This window comes from Notechis scutatus, chromosome 14 (assembly GCF_049901735.1).
Source record: "Notechis scutatus isolate UNSWTSFEM ecotype Mainland chromosome 14, rNotScu1.2, whole genome shotgun sequence".
Taxonomy (NCBI): domain Eukaryota; kingdom Metazoa; phylum Chordata; class Lepidosauria; order Squamata; family Elapidae; genus Notechis; species Notechis scutatus.
The window spans coordinates 3661834-3678282 of record NC_142022.1 but is presented as its reverse complement, the minus strand read 5'-3'; the positions used below and the strand labels follow the sequence as shown (position 1 = coordinate 3678282).

At 47.7% G+C, this 16449-nt stretch overlaps 1 protein-coding gene and 1 long non-coding RNA gene across 6 annotated transcripts in view; one reads left to right on the top strand and one right to left on the bottom strand.

The window, feature by feature from the left end:
* Positions 1–16449, bottom strand: part of LOC148129502 (uncharacterized) — a 157534-nt gene that overhangs the window by 139394 nt on the left and 1691 nt on the right. The gene's annotated exons all lie outside the window — the stretch shown is intronic.
* The window catches only part of AHNAK (AHNAK nucleoprotein), a 74633-nt gene continuing 70850 nt past the window's right edge, over positions 12667–16449 (top strand). For 4 of the 5 annotated variants that reach the window (XM_087943475.1, XM_087943476.1, XM_087943474.1 and 1 more), the window contains exon 1: positions 12667–12854. The gene's annotated coding sequence lies outside the window, so the exon portion shown is untranslated. The remainder of the gene's footprint in view (positions 12855–16449) is intronic. The other variant, XM_087943473.1, reaches the window with a different exon arrangement.

The window sequence follows — 16449 nt, the reverse complement described above, 5'->3', positions numbered from 1 at the left end:
CCCTGCCATCCCAGCCCTGAGCTTTTCATTGCAGGCGGATTTGAAATTGTGGCTTTGCGCAAGAAGGACCTCAGGGGGAATCCTTGGCTTTCTCCAGCTGCAGGATCTTAAGATCTCCAGGGTAGATCCCGGCAGACCTTAAGGAGGCAGGGGAACAAGCCAGGTTTCAGGGGAACTTCTGTCTAAGGGCAGCCATGCATTTGAATGGATGTTTTGCCGGCAGAACAGAATAACAAGAGTTGGAAGGGACCTGGGAGGTCTTCTAGTCCAACCCCTCAAGCAGGAAAATCTGCACCATTGGTTGTCTCCTCTTTAAAAGCTTCCAGTGACGGAGCACCCACAACTTCAGGTGGCAAGCAGTTCCACTGATTAATTGTTCTTAATGTCAGGAAGTTTCTCCGCAATTCCAGGTTGCTTCTCTCCTGGATTAGCCTCCATCCATTGTTTCTTGTCCTGCCTTCTGGTGCTCTGGAGAATAATTTGAGGGCCCCCTCAAATGTTGGAAGACTGCTATCATGTCACTCCTAGTCCTTCTTTTCTCTAGGCTGGCCAAACCCAAATCCTGCAACTGTTTGTTTTAACTTAACGACTGCGAACAGAGACGCATGTGCAGATGTGCGGCACATGGCAAGGGGATCGTGCGCGCATGCACAGGGAGTGTGGGGGGTATTGGCACACAAGCGCGAACGCAATTATTGGCACAGAAGCCGAAAAAGGTTTGCCACCACTGCACTATAAAGTGATAGTGCAGGTAATCCTCAACTTACAACAGTTTGTTTACTGACCGTTAAAGTTACAACGGCACTGAAGAAAGTGACTTATGACTTACGTTTTTCACACATACGGCCATTGCAGCAACCGCATGGTCACACAGTGGTTAAAATTTGGATGTTTGGCGACCGACTCGTATTTCTGACCATTGCTGTGTCACATGACTCCTTTTTACGACCTCCTTCTGACGAGCAAAGTCCACGGGGGCAGCCAGATTCACTTAACAACCATGTCACTAACTGGCAAGACAGGTCATAAAACGGAGCAAAACCCACTCCATGTCTCCTAGCAGTGGGAATTTGGGGCTCAATTGGAGTCGTAAGTCGAGGACTATCTCTAGTTTGGTCCCAAGCATCTTTGCCCCAAAAAAGGGGATCAAGAACAAGGAAGGTTTCCTCTGCTTGAGGACATCCATTGTGGTTAGTTAAATCATACCTGGTATGTAGGCTTATTGTGGCTTGTTTAACCATGCTCCTGTCCACAAAACCACCTTTGCACAATTGGCAACAATATATAAGCTGTGGTTTGCAAATCAGCAGACCAATTCCTCTATCGTTTTACAGCTAGTCCTTAGACTTAGACAGCCACGACTGTGAGCCCAGTGTTTCGATTTGCTAAGCAAGGCAGTTGCCTTATTTCATGACCTTTCTTGCCACCGTCTTTAAACGAATCACTGGAGTTGTTATGTTATTAACAGGGTTAGGGGGGCCACAATCTCTGCACAGCGATCGCAAGTGGACACGAAAGTGAGGCAGCCTTAATTCTTCACCCCTCTTTTGAAGACAGGCGATATTGGAGCATTGGCCGAATGGCTGAGATGTTCCCGTATGGATGGGATGTAATTTCCTCCTTAGTGGTTCCTTGATTAAAGTGTTGTTGTTGTTTTTCCCCATTTCCACAGAGCAAAAACCCACCAAAAGGGAAATTACTATATGTATAAAACAGACAGCAAACCCCACCCCCACAAGCACTGACGATGTTACCTAGCTGGGTCATGAAATGTCTGCAAGCAAACCATCCAAGCTCAGAGAGCAACTAGAACCCCCACAGTCGTTCGAATCATCCTGTGCTGGGTTCTCTGAGCCTGGTTTACCTGGTCTTTGACTCAGCTGGCCCAATATGAACCCCCCTAACTATTCAGAGCAAAGCTGGAGTTGAACCTTCAGCTGAAGAGAAACTCCCTTTCTCCCCGCCCCCTCCTGTTTAGTATTATTTTTTCCATCTTGAAAAAAACAAAACAGCAGGACACTGCGCCGGAAGCCATGTGGTTTGTGGTTATTTGACTGTGACAAAAAAAGAAGGGGCTGAAAAGAGAGAGAGAGAGAGAACAAGAGAGAGAGAGAGAAAAAACAAGAGAGAGAAAGAGAGAGAGAAAAGAGAAAGAGTGAGAGAACAAGAGAGAGAAAACAGAGAGAAAGAGAGAGAACAAGAGAGAATGAGAGAACGAGAGAGAGAAAACAGAAAGAGAGAAGAAGAGAGAAAGAGAAAACAGAGAGAAACAGAACAAGAGAAAACAGAGAGAGATAACAAGAGAGATAGAACAAGAGAGAAAGAGAGAAAACAAAAGAGAGAAAGAGAAAACGAGAGAGACAGAGAACAAGAGAACGAGAATTTTATATATATATATGATTAAATACATATTATTAAATTTAGTCTTAGATATTATTTATTAAGTTTCTACTTTATATATATCTAAATAAAATAAATAATAAATAAACTAAATTAATAAATGGTCTCACTCATTCAATATATATTATTTATTTATTATTTATTTATTAAATGTATTACTAGGTGTTATTTCAGAAATTTATACTTTAAAGATCTGAATGGAATAAATATTAAATAAGTGGAGCTATCCAACAAATCAACTAAGTAAATATATATTACTAATTAAATATTTGTTGTTTATTAAATCTATTGTTAGGTATTATTTATTAAATTTGTACTTCAATGAATTCATTTAAATAAATAATAACATGGGATAAATAAGCTAAATGAATACATATAGCTTATTACAAGGCAATATTTATTAAATTTGCACTTTAAAGTTCTAAATTAAATACATACTAAATAAATGGAACTATCAGCATATAAGCTAAATAAATATACATCTTTGTTAAATATTTCTTTATTAAATTAGTTATTGTTTATTAAATTTGTACTTTAATGATCTCATTTAAATCAATAAAATAAACTGAATTATCTATAAGTAGACTAAACAAATATACATTTATACATTATTAGGGGTTAGTTTTATTAAATTTTATTAAAAGGCAGGCACTTTCATGAAGTGGAGGCAACTCATGGTAGTTGAGAAAAGTTGGTGAGTTGACAACAGTGCCCCCTGAGTCAATCAATCAATCGGAATAGAGCTGGAAGGAACCTCAGAGGTCTTCTAGTCCAACCCCTGCTTAGGCAGGAAACCCTATTTACCATTTCACACAGATCGTAAGCCAGTCTTTTCTTTAAAATTCCCAATGATGAAGCGCCCATAACTTCTAGAGACACACATTTCCACTGGTTCGTTATTCTCAATGTCAAAAAGAAAGGGGAGGAGGAGAGGAGGTGGAGAAAAAGGGGGAGAGGAAGGGGAAGGAGAAGAGGAGGAGGAGAAAAAGGAGGAGAGGAAGGGGAAGGAGAAGAGAAGGAGGAGAAAAGGGAGAAGGAGGAGAAGAGGAGGAGGAGGGAAAGGGGGAGAGGAAGGGGAAGGAGAAGAGAAGGAGGAGAAAAAGGGGAAGGAGAAGAGGAGGAGAAGGAGGAGGAGGAGGAGGAGGAGGGAAAGGGGAGGAGGAGAGGAGGTGGAGAAAAAGGGGGAGAGGAAGGGGAAGGAGAAGAGAAGGAGGAGAAAAAGGAGGAGAGGAGGGGGAAGGAGAAGAGAAGGAAGGAAGAGGAGGAGGGGAAGGAGAAGAGGAGGAGGAAGAGGAGACAACATACAAGGCACGAAAATAATTCAACCAAATTACACCATAACAGAGCAATTGTGTATAAACACACATAATTCGAGTGGTGTTTTCTAAGAACTGCCATTCAAAACAAACCCTCCAGGCTTGGAGTGGCGTCTCGGGGACAGTAGCCTCAAAAGGTTGACTTCACTTGGACTGCTTAGGCTTTAATCACTTCCCAGGGCCAAGAGAAACTGGCTGGCCTAAGGTCATCCATCGGTGCCTGGGATGGGATTAGAACTTGCCTCGGCTCCAGTGATTTTTTAGCCTGATGCCTTCGCTGGGGGATCGGGGGATGGGCAGCAAAAACTGGAAGTTGATTGGGGGGGGTGTCAATGAACCTTTTGGGGTCTCTGAGGAGTTTCACAGCTGTCCCTAATCCTGAAGTTGGGGTGCTGGAAGTGGTCAGATAGGGTGATCCAAGAATGAATGGTAAGCCCCCAGTCACCGCAGCTTTAATTTATTATGATTATGATTATGATTATTATTATTATTATTATTATTATTATTATTATTATTATTATTATTATTATTATTATTATTATTATTATTATTATTATTATTATTATTATTATTATTGTATTTAAAGAAGCAGTTGTAGTTAAGGTAGTATTAAAGCAGCATTTATCATTTATAATATGGATTGTGCCATGTAATAAAAATTAAGAGTAATAATTAAGCAATTAGTAAAATATATAGTAACTTAATGTTAATTAAATAACATAAAAGGGAGCCAGCTTGGTGTCATAGTCGAAACACCCGGCTAGACACTGGGAGGTGGTAAGTTCTCGTCCCCCTTAGGCACAAAAGCAGCTGGGTGACCTCGGGCCCCAGGAAAGAGGCAATGGCGAACCGCTTCAAGGAAACTGCAGCAACTGATCTAGAAGGTCTCTGAGAATCAGGCTTCATTGGAAGGGGAATTTTTTTTAAATAAATCTTTCAGAGGGGTCAACGAAGAATCTGAAACCTCTCGAAGGGGTGAGTGAGCCGAAGAGTTGGGGGACATCTCCGGTTAGGTAGCATGGGGTGCATTTTTTCGGCAGAAAGCAGAGGTGGTCTTCAGCCAGTTCTGACCAGTTCTGGAGAACCGGTAGCGGCAATGTTGAGTAGTTGGGAGAACCAGCCAATCCCAACTCTGACTGGTCCTTCCCCCGTCTCTTCTCCGCCTCCCATCGAGTCCCAGCTGACCGGCTGAGTCTTCTTTGGTTGCCTTGCACAGGAGAACGGAGCTGGAAAGCAGGTCAGTGGGGTGGGGATGGAAGGGGGATTTTGCAGTGTCTTTCCCCTGCCACGCCCACCAAGCTACACCACGCCCACCAAGCCACGCCCACCGAAACGGTAGTAAAAAAAAAATTTGAATCTCACCACTGGCGGAAAGTCAACCCAGAAAGTAGACTAAAGTTATTGTGTGGATGCAGCAAAAAGAAATACGGTGGTGGGAAGAGATGGGGAGAAGATTTGGGGGTACGGAGATATTTGGGGGGGCAAGTTTGGCAGGAGAGAAGCTGCCAGGGAGGAGGGATGTACCCTGTTTCATTTTCAGCACCAGATTCACCAAATTCCCGATTTTATTTTATTTTTTTAAATTTATGTTTGTCTCCCTTTCATGTATGTCTGTGGGGTGGGGGGGGAGTGATGCCCTAAGATTTCCCTGCCCCCCCTTTCTCCTCCCACCCTCCCTCCCTCCCTCTCTCTCTCCCTCTCTTGCAGACTTGGACAACGATGCTTCTAATTAAATATCTTGCAAGGCAGGTAGCAATTAGTCTTCGTTTTCTGGCGCCTCTCTCCACCCCCAGCCCCCCTTCCAAGGATGGGGAAATGACTTGCAAATGTGCACAGAGCTGTTGCAGATCAGGGCAGGGAAGGACGCTGGCCAGGGTGAAGCGAGGCCCAGTGGGTAGAGAAAAGAGGCGAAGCTCAGTGGAGCCTCCCGACTCAGGCACAGTGTACCTCTGCTTGTGGTTTCCCAGGACATCTCATCCTCTGAGACTTTCCAGAAGAGACTGGACTTCCATTTGTCAGAAATGGTGTGTAGGGTCTCCTGCTTGGGCAGGGGGTTGGACTAGATGACCTACAAGGTCCCTTCCAACTCCATTGATCTGTAATCTGTAATCTTACAGCAGGACTTCACCTCCTGTCCTCCCTAAGGGCCAGTCCTGTTTTCCTCTTCTCTCCTGGCATCTTATAGAGACTGACCCTGATCACTGGAGGTCTTTCCTCCACAGGGCTGAAAATAAATAGAGCCAGTTTGGTCAAATGGTTAAGACACCAGATTGGAAATGAGAGACTATGAGTTCAAAATCTTGCTTTAGGCGTTAAAAACGGCTGGGTGACTTTGGGCCAATCACTAGGAGATGGCGAGTTCTAGTCCTGCCTTATATATGAAAGCCAGCTGGGTGACTTTGGGCCAATCACTAGGTGACAGTAAGTTCTAGTCCCTCCCGCCTTAGGCATGAAAGCTGGCTGGGTAACTTTGGGCCAATCCCTCTCTCTCAGCCCAACCCACCTCACAGGGTTGTTGTTGGGCAAAATAGGAGGAGAAAGGAGCCTTCGATATGTTCACTGCCTTGAGTTGTTTACAGAAAAATAATAAACACGGGATACAAATGAATAAGTCGCTGTTTCCTTTGTGAATTGGCCATTCTACACATCCTCTGTGTGCAATTAACCATGTCTGCTGTGCATCAGGGCCCCTGTGGCCCTGGCATAGCTGGACAATGAGAGTTCAGGAAAAGTCTGCCTTATTCCTATTTAAAGAACAAACAAACAGGTTCATCCACCAGTGTTCATCTCCGCATCAAGTGGCAATGAGTTCCATCGTTTTACATCCTGCTTTTTCCTCAAATAAACCCTTTGGTCTTTCGCCATTCCCTCCTGCTGCCTTTCTCTCCTCCCGGACTAATTCCTCACAAATTTTGGAAGGGGTCAGAAAAGAGATGGAGCCGGTTCAAAAGCCCCCCCCCCCACCTTCAACATCTGGATTGTAATCTACCTCCAGGGTTGATGCCGGAGTCAAATTTCACCTGAAATGAGAGAGTCGGCAGGGTGAAGCCAACTTCACTGACGCTGCAGGAAAGAAAAGGACGGAAAAAAGAAACAAACGCAGATCTTCCTTCTTTCTGCAGCTTTAGTTCACACAACCTGCTGAATCCTAAACCAACTTAACTAATGGCTGTAATTTATTGCAGAGGTTTTGGTTTATTTTTGAAACTTGGCAATTTCAAAAAAGGTTGCCTTCAACTCCCAGAATTCCCTGGAGAATTCTGGGAGTTGAAGTCGACCCCTCTACAGTTGGCAAGTTGGAAAAAACACAGATTTACAGCATCTCTGGGCCCCAATAAATTGTTTCTCATGTGTTGGGCAGATGTTTCTTGATCCTCCAATGATGCAGAATCCTTTCTGGCTCCTAAATATCCCACCTCTGCATTCTCCTTATGGCTGAGCTGTTCTTGCTAAACGGGAAGAGTCCAGAATATGATGATTATTAGTGCTGCCTTATCTGTCTTATTGTCCTATTGCCCCCATTTATTCGTACCTATTTCCTGTATTCTTACTCATGTTTATACTTATTCCTATTATATTGTAAGCAATTGACAAATCAAATAAATAAAATAAAAATTAGGGTGGAATCGCACAGTCAGCCAGATGTTTAGATTGGATGTGGCATTTTTGTCCACCTCTGGAGTCCACCCCAAAGACCTGGGATAGACAGGTGTGGATGTTTCATGGGGTTACAGGTGTCATTGCGGTATGTGAGCTTTTCTGAGTGAAGCTGCCTTTTGCAATTGATTGATGGGGATTTTGTCAACGTTGATCGTGTTCAAGGGATGTTCAAGATATTTTGGGAATGCCCCCAAGGTGCCTGTGGCTACTGCTACTATCTTTGCTTTATTTTGCCACTGGTTCTGCTTCTATTTGTAGGTCTTTATACTTTGTGATTCTCTCTCTCTCTCTCTCTCTCTCTCTCTCTCTCTCTCTCCCTCCCTCCCTCCCTCCCTCCCTCCCCTCCCTCCTTCCTTCCTTCCTTCCTACTGTCCTTTCTTTCAACAATCCATCCATCCATCCATCCATCCATCCATTTGTAGTCTTTGACTTATGACCATAACAGAGCCTGGAATTATAGTAAAAAATCATGCCAGTCATGAAGTGATCCATCATGTGACTGACTCAGTTATATGTCTTTTATTTTTTTTAATTGTCTTTTGTTTTTGAGGTGGTTGTTAGGCAAATCCCCATGGCCATTAAGCAAATCCACTTACCAGCTGTGGCATGAAAAGTCATTAAAATGGGGCAACACTCCCTTAACCAATGTTTTCCTTACCCACATAAATTTTGGGGCTCAATTGTGGTCGTAACTTGAGGACTACCTGTATTTCCCTCCAAAGTGAGCTTTTTCGGATCGGTGGGATGTGGAGAATGGGGCATGGCGTCTTATATAAGAAAAGGGAGTGAAGCTGTGTCTAAAACCAGTCAGCCTCCCAGCTGGTGTTTTCCTGTTGAATCCGGCTGTTCCTGTTGCCCCCATCTCCACTGGATGCTCTGGCCAAGGTTTATGGGAGTTGAAGTCCAACATCTCTGGAGTCCACCTTTGTGACATCAGAGCAGATATCAAAGAAATCAAAGGAGAGAAGCAGCGTAGAATTAAGGAGAAATTGACTGACAATGAGAACAATGAACCAGTGGAACTGCTTCCCACCAGAAGTTGTGTGTGCACCATCGCTGGAGGCTTTTAAGAAGAGGCTGGATAGCCATTTGTCTAAAATGGCATAGGTCTCTTGCCTGAGCAGGGGGTTGGACTAGATGACCTCCAAGGTCCCTTCCAGCCCTAGGATTCTAGGATTCTGAGACACATAAGCTGCATGACAGACAGACGGAAGAATAGATGGATGGATGGGTGGAATGGCTTCCCTCTGGAAGTTGTGGATGTTCCATCATTGGGGATTTTCAAGAAGAGGCTGGACAGCCATTTGTCCAGAATGGCATAGGGTCTCCTGCTTGAGCAGGGGGTTGGACTAGATGACCTCCAAGGTCCCTTCCAGCCCTAGGATTCTACATTTCATGAAAGCTTGGAGAAGCATCAAAAGAGAGAAAAATGAGAGGGGGGAAAAAACTCTTTTCTCCTAGAGGAAAATGGTGGGGATTGTAAATCAGGGCATGGTCAGGATATGTAAGTGCTAACAACCAGTTGCAGGGGGTGAGTATTCACAACTGGCCAATGGGCCTCACTCTTTGGCGTTGAGAAAGGGGCCTGCTTTTGTCTCCTGGGAGGTGTGGTTGGAGCTCTGTCACTCTTCAACAACCCACAGGAAGCTTTGCGGTCTGGACATCTCCTCCACACAGTCCCATTTCCTACTGTTAAACTTTCTCTCTGGCCCATTGGGGGGGAAACACCTTTTCTTATCAACAGCTCATCTCACAAACTTCCAGACCGCACAACCTTCCGCTGGCTTCTGTAATAACTTTCCTTTTTTAAAATTCCCTCTGCTCCTTTTTAATTTAATTTAATTTAATTTATCTTTAACCTACATGGCTCGGTTTTATTTTCCAACTTCAAAGGACGGGTGGTTCGTGTCTAGTGGCAATGAGTTCCACAGGCTGCTTAGCCCAGGTCACAGTTCGGGCGTTGCAGATCTCACGCCGCCTTGGGGTGGTGGCCAGGGGGTGGGATTCAAAAACACCAGCAACCGGTTCGCTGCCCGGTTGCTGGGTGGGCGTGGCCACAGTGGGCGTGGCCTGCTGCCGGGAGGGCTTTTTCCGCCATCCCCAGAGTCCGGAGGCTTCCCTCAGACTTCCAGTACTTCCGAAAGGCCCGTTTTCCCCTCCCAGAGCCTCCGTGCAGACCAAAACAGGCTGTGTGGAGACTCCTGAGAGGGGCGGGGTGGGGTGGACAGGGCCAGCCGGTCGGTTCGACTACCGGTTTGGCAAACCAGTTGTAAATTTAATATCCGGTTCACTCGAACCGGTCCGAACCGGCTGAATCCCACCCTTGGGTGGTTGAGCTCAATTTGATTAAGTTCTAACAGGAAAGCAGGTCAAGGGTCTTCAACCTTGGCAAGCTTTAAGACTTGTGGACTTCAACTCCCAGAATTCCCGAGCTAACATGACTGGAGGAGGAGGAATTCTGGGAGTTGAAGTCCACAAGTCTTAAAAGCTGTCAAGTTGAAGACCCCTGATCTATTCTCTCTCTCTCTCTCTCTCTCTCTCTCTATCTATCTATCTATCTATCTATCTATCTATCTATCTATCTATCATCTATCATAAGGGTCTTCAAACTTGGCAAGTTTAAGACCTGTGGACTTCAACTCCCAGAATTCCTAGGCTAACATGACTGGAGGAAGAATTCTGGGAGTTTAAGTCCACAAATCTTAAAAGCCGTCAAGTTAGAAGAATCCCTGATTTAGATCTTGGATGGAGGACCACAAGGAAATCTCAGAATTTCTAAACAAGAGAGCACAGGTTACTCCTTGATCCCAATCGAGCCCAATATGTCCATTGCTAAGCAAGACAGTTGTTAAGTGAGATTTGGCCCATTTCACGACCTTTTCTTGCCACCATTGTCCAGTGAATCCCCGCCGTTGTTAAGTCAGACACCCGGTCGTTAAGTGAATCGGGCTCTCCTCATCGACTTTGCTTGTCAGAACATCGCAAAAGGGGATCATGTGACTCCGGGATGCTGCGACCCATCATAAATGTGAGTCAGTGACCAGGCTGCCGAATTTTGAACATGGGACCTTCGGGATGCTGTAATGCTCGTATGAAAAGCTTTGAACTGTCACTAAACGAACCATTGTAAATGTCAACTAAAAAGATACTCCTTTGGTCTTTTTAGCTGCCAGCAGAAAGGGAGTGGGGAAAGCAGTGCATTCCTTAAATGCTTCAGATAATCACCTTGGCAGCCGAAGCTGTTGGCCTGCAAGATTATTACTGGAGAGCATGATTGATGACTCTTGGCTATGGATGTTTCCCATTGGAGAATATACATCCAGGGGGTGGGGGAAGACCAGGGTCAAGGGGTAAATGAATTTGGGATTTGTTTTATCAATGGCTAGATAGAAGAGTAAGAAATTGAAGTATATTGTAATAGTAATGATATATTATAATTGATTATTTTTAAATAAGTGATACTATGAATATAACTTAGTAAGAATTGAGTTTTGCTTTTAAAGATGACCTGGAAATGAAAGTAAAATTTTAATAATAGTATAATAACAAGACAATATGATGTGGAATGTTGACTAGAATATAATACGAGTGTAAAGGTAAGAGGAAAGAATTATAGATATTGTGCACATGATGTATATCCCAAACCGACACACTGTATAACTGAAAGATGGTTTTATTTATTATTTTGTATGTTACAAAAATTTAAAAAAAACTTTTTCCAAAAAAGGGGACGGGGAATGGATGATGTATTTTAGGATCGGCTGCATCCAACCAACACCAACAGGGCCACTTCTAATAAATCAATATTCTCTTCTCGGAGAGACACGGCTGGAGACTTATGATCTGAATGGGGGTGGATTTGTTGGAGTCCTGACAGTAAATTGATACAGCAGATTTTTTTGCTTTGATAACCCTCTCAAAGTTGCTTCCGTGAACTCACCCAAAATCAACGAAGTTAAGATACTCTGGTCTCGCCTTTCCATTTTCCCCTCCACACCAGCCCTGTGAGGTAGATCTGGCTGAGGCCTCTTTATGAAAAAACGTTCTTGAAAATCCCAGCGCTTCTCCCTTTGATAAGATCTTTGGCACTGAGCACTTTTCATTTGTGTGGGAAGTCACCAGACCTCATGCAAATCTACTAGCCGCAGCTGGATCATTGGACAAATTATCCCCTTACAGTTGTCTGATAATGTATGGAACTCCTTGCCACTAGATTTCCGATCTCCCTGGGTGGCGGCTGAGTGAAGAGAGGAAGAGAAGCGATGACTCTGAGTGGCTCAGCCAGTTTTTCTTCCTTTCCTTTCTCGCTTCCTTCCCTTCCCTTCTCCTCTCATTCCTTCCTTCCTTCCTTCCTTCCTTGTTCCTTTCCCTTCTCCCTTCCTCCCCTTCCCCTTTCTCCCTTCTTTCCTTCCTTCTTTCCAACCAACCTATCTCTCCTTCCTTCCTCCTTCCCCCTCCTCCCTCCCTCTTTTCCTTCCTTCTTTCCTTCCTTCTGACCTCCCCCCTCCCGTTCCTTCCTTCCTTGTTCCTTTCCCTTCTCCCTTCCTCCCCTTCCCCTTTCTCCCTTCTTTCCTTCCTTCTTTCCAACCAACCTATCTCTCCTTCCTTCCTCCTTCCCCCCTCCTCCCCTCCCTCTTTTCCTTCCTTCTTTCCTTCCTTCCGCCCTCCCCCTCCTGTTCCTTCCTTCCTTGTTCCTTTCCTTTCTTTCCTTCCCCTTTCTCCCTTCTTTCTTTCCTTCCTTCTTTCCAACCAACCTATCTGTCCTTCCTTCCCCTCCTCCTTCCCTCCCTCTTTTCCTTCCTTCCTTCCCCTTCCTCCTTCCCTCCCTCCCTCCCTCCTCCTGGCCGCCTCTTTCCCTCCCCTCCCTTCCCTCCCTCCTTCCCTTCCTTTCCTTTCTCCCTTCCTCCCCTTCCCCTTTTTCCCTTCTTTCCTTCCTTCTTTCCAACCAACCTATCTGTCCTTCCTTCCCCTCCTCCTTCCCTCCCTTTTCCTTCCTTCCTTCTTTCTTTCCTTTCTTCTGCCCTCCCCTCCCGTTCCTTCCTTCCCCTCCCTCCCTCCCTTTCCTTTCCCCCTTCCCCTTTCTCCCTTCTTTCCAACCAACCGATCTCTCCTTCCTTCCTCCTTCCCCTCCTCCTCCCCTCCCTCTTTTCCTTCCTTCCTTCCTTCCTTCTTTCCTTTCCCTCCCTCCCTCCCTCCCCTCCTCCCGGCCGCCTCTTCCCCTCCCCGCCCTTCCCTTTCCCCGACGAGGGCCGGGCGTAGAGTCACACCCATCCCGGGCCGAGGTACAAGAGCCGCAGCCGGGCGGGGAGCGTCCCACTCGCTTCGTTCCCGCGGCAGGGCTTCGTCGGGAGCCCGCTGGCCAGGGCTCGGTCGCCGCCACCAGGAATCCAGGAACCGCGTCGGGGCTGAGGGCGTGAACACCGGGACGGCGCCTGGAATGGCCGTGCTGGGCAGCTGAGAGCCTCGGACCGACGGCAGGTGAGGGCGGGGGCGCGTCTGGGGGCCCCGGAGCCCCGTTTCAGCTCCCCCAAAACAACCCCCTCGCGCGCGGACTCCGGATTCCAGGCGGAGACCCGAGTGGAGCCCCGCAATAGGTCGCCCCTTGCAGGAAAAAGCCTCCGCCCTCCTGGCCGCCGCCCCGAGCAGTCCGGACGGTTCTTCGAGCCCCCCGCCCGCCCCGCTCTCCACGTTCCCTGCGGGCAATTGGTGGGAGCGTTTGGCCCCGTGGCGGGAGGGGCGGGGGCCCCCACTTCGGGCACCAGACTTGGTCCGGCTCGAGGGGGTCCCGTCGGACTGGTCCGAAAAGGGGCTGCGGTCGCGCCCTCCTTTGCCCTAGAGGCTGGACACGCTCCCCCTCCACCCAGCCGGGGCGGGGGCTGAATCTGAATCTGGAGCGGGAAAGGGACCCCACCCCCCCGCCCCATATAGCCCTTGAGAAAGCGGCTGGGGTGGGCCGCCAAAGCCCCTCCAACCCCTCCGTGCAGGGCGAGGGGGGGGCTTCCTTTGGGGGGGGGCGGTGGGGGAGACCCTCGGCATGGACCCGTCGGAGGAAGTTTGGGCTCCCCGAAAGACTCGGGGCTTGGCAGGCACGCGCAGGCCCGGAGCTGATGTGGCTGGGCGGGCCAGCAAGGCGTTGCCTCAATCCGGAGTGACTCCGCTTCGGCTGGAGGCTTTCTCGGCATTCCCGAGGCAACGGGGAGGGGCTCGGACACAGGTGGGCTTCCCCTGAGGTTGCTCCTGAGCGGGGACCCCTCTCCCCCCCCCTCTCTCTCGGGACTGGCGTTGGTTTCTCCGCGTGTGCACTTCGGGACAGGGCGCGGCTCCGCTTGCAGCCTTCGCCCCGGAGTGGCGGAACGGGGCGGCCGCTGGTTGGCAGCTGTGCAGAAGAGCCCAGAGACGGGAAGGGGGCTTGAATGGGCTCGGAGCCCCCTTCCTTTTCCTTTGCAAAGCCTCCCACCCCCCACCGCTGCTCTGCTTTTGCCGGAGTGACTCCGCTCCGACTTCGCTTTGGAAGAGCCTCGTGGAGAGAGAGAGAGAGAGAGAGAGCAAAGGAAGGAAGAGAAAGAGAAAGAAAGAAAAAGAGAGAAAGAGAAAGAGAGGGAAAGAGAAAAGAAAGAAAGAAAAAGAGAGAAGAGAAAAAGAAAGAAAAGAGAGAGAGGGAAAGAGAAAAGAAAGAAAAAGAGAAAGAGAAAAAAAGGAGAGAGAAAGAAAAAGAAAGAGATCCCCACTTCCCACTATCCCCATTCCCCACCATCCAGTCAGAGCTGAAGAAGCTCCTTGGTGAGAAGCGAAACGTCTTCAAAAGAGAAAAAACAAACGCAAGAAAGTCCAGTTGCCTCGTAGAAAAAAAAGCGCTTTTGGGAGAGAGAGAGAGAGAGAGAGAGAGGTTTCGGTCGGTCCCGTGGGAAGCCCAGCGGCCCCACCCCACCCGCTGCCCCCTTCCCTTCCCCACCCACCCCACCCTCCCATTCGGATCCAGCCAGCAGCACCCGGAGTGCCGGAGCCACTCCACTTCGCTTTTGTTCTGCAAAGTTTGTTGGCTGGTTTTTTTTTTTTTGTTTTGTTTTTGCAGCCCTTCTTCTTCTTCTTCTTCCTTGGCTTCTTTATTGCACACTGGCGTGAATGTGGATTGCGGGCGGGGCAGGCGCTGGATCCTGGCTGGGTCTGGGTCCCCTCTGGGCGGGGAAGCGCTCCCTCCCCTTCCCCACCCCGCCCGCCCCCCTTCCCTGCCCTTGGGTCCCCGCCAGCCCTCTGGAATGCGCTGGGTGGAAAGACTGACGAAGGCCAGCCGCGCTCCGAGGGGAAGGGCTGAGCCCGTCCGAAAAAGAAGGCTCGGACGGGGGGGCTCTGAGCTGAAGCCGAGGGGAGCTGAAGGAATTCCGAAGGCGGGCAGCGGGGATTCACACGAGGCAGCAAAAGGAAGGAAGGAAGGAAGGAAAAGAAAGGAAGGAAGGAAGGGAAGGAAAAGGAAGGAAGGAAAAGAAAGGAAGGAAAAGAAAGGAAGGAAGGAAGGAAGGAAAGAAAGGAAGGAAGGAAAGAAAGGAAGGAAAAGAAAGGAAGGAAGGAAAAGAAGGGAAGGAAGGAAAGAGGGAGGGAAGGAAGGAAAGAAAGAAAAAGGGAGGGAAGGAAGGAAAGGGATTGCATAAGCTGTTGGACCCCTCCCAGAGTTAACAGGACACCCTGGCTGGGTTTATTTTCATTTTTCTATTTTTATTGATGAGATTTAGAGGGCAGGAGGGGGAGTTTGCAGTGTAAAAGCTAAAAAAAAGAAGAAAAGAATTAGGGGGGGACACGATAGCAGCATTCCAGTGTTTGAGGGGTGCCACAAAGAGGAGGAGGAGGAGGAGGTCTGCCTGAAATGGTAAATAGGGTTTCCTGCCTAAGCAGAAGGGGGTTGGACTAGAAGACCTCTGAGGTCCCTTCCAGCTCTATTCCAATTAATTGATTGGAAACTAATCCAAGAGAGAAGCAACCTGGAATTAAGGAGAAACTTCCTAATAGGAGAAGGACAGTTAACCAGTGGAACAGCTTTGCCACTAGAAATCGTGGGCCCTCCATCACTGGAGGTTTTTTAAGAAGAGACTGGACAGGCATTCATCTGAAATGGTCTGTAGCTCCTGTTTAAGCAAGGGGTTAGGCTAGAAGACCTCCAAGGTCCCCTGCCAGCTGTATTCTATTCTAAATTGCACAAACCGAAGTCAAATCGGAAAGAATAAAAAGGGATTTTGCAATCGCATAAGACCAGGGAGAACCACCAGGTCTTTGATAACCACAAAGAGTGTGTGTGTGGGGGGGCACACAGATTGGGGGGAGAGATTTTTCCAGAAGGCAGGAATTGCAGTCTGGCTTGGGAGCAGGGTTTGTGCCGCATGCTAAAACAAGGGCTGTGTTCTCACAACCTTCCCCAACCAGAAATATTTCTCTCCCTCCTGCTTTATGGCAACATTCCTGCCAGTTTGGGGGGAGAAGAGAGTAAAGAGTAATTATGGGCTAGAAGTATGAAGTCAACTTCATTTAATAGGGAATAGAGCTGGAAGGGACCTTGGAGATCATCTAGTCCAACCCTCTGCTCAAGCAGGAGACCCTATATATACCATTTCAAATAGCTGTGGCTGAAGTGCAATAGGAATCTTTTAATCTGCAGGGCTGGCATAGCCTGGTGAGGTTGAGGCTCATGGTTGGTTGTGGTCAGCATCAAAGTTCTAACAGTACCTCTGGTGCAAAGTTAGGCCGTGGAACTCCCTGCTACTTGATGTGCTTCTCCTGATTTATTTTTGACCTCTTTAGTTAGAGAGTCTGCTAGAGATTTGGGAATCAAAAGGGGTGGGAAACAGAGAAGAGCAACCAAAGAAAAGCAACCAGGATGATGAGGGGACTGGAGGCTAAAACATACAATGAACGGTTGCAGGAACTGGGCCTGGCTGGTCTAGGGAAGAGAAGGACCAGGGGAGACAGGAGAGCAGCCTTCCAATATCTGAGGGGCTGCCCCAGAGAGGAGGAGGAGGGGGTCAAACTATTCTCCAAGGCACCCAAAGGCCAGACAAGGAAGAATGGGTGGAAATTGAACAAGGGG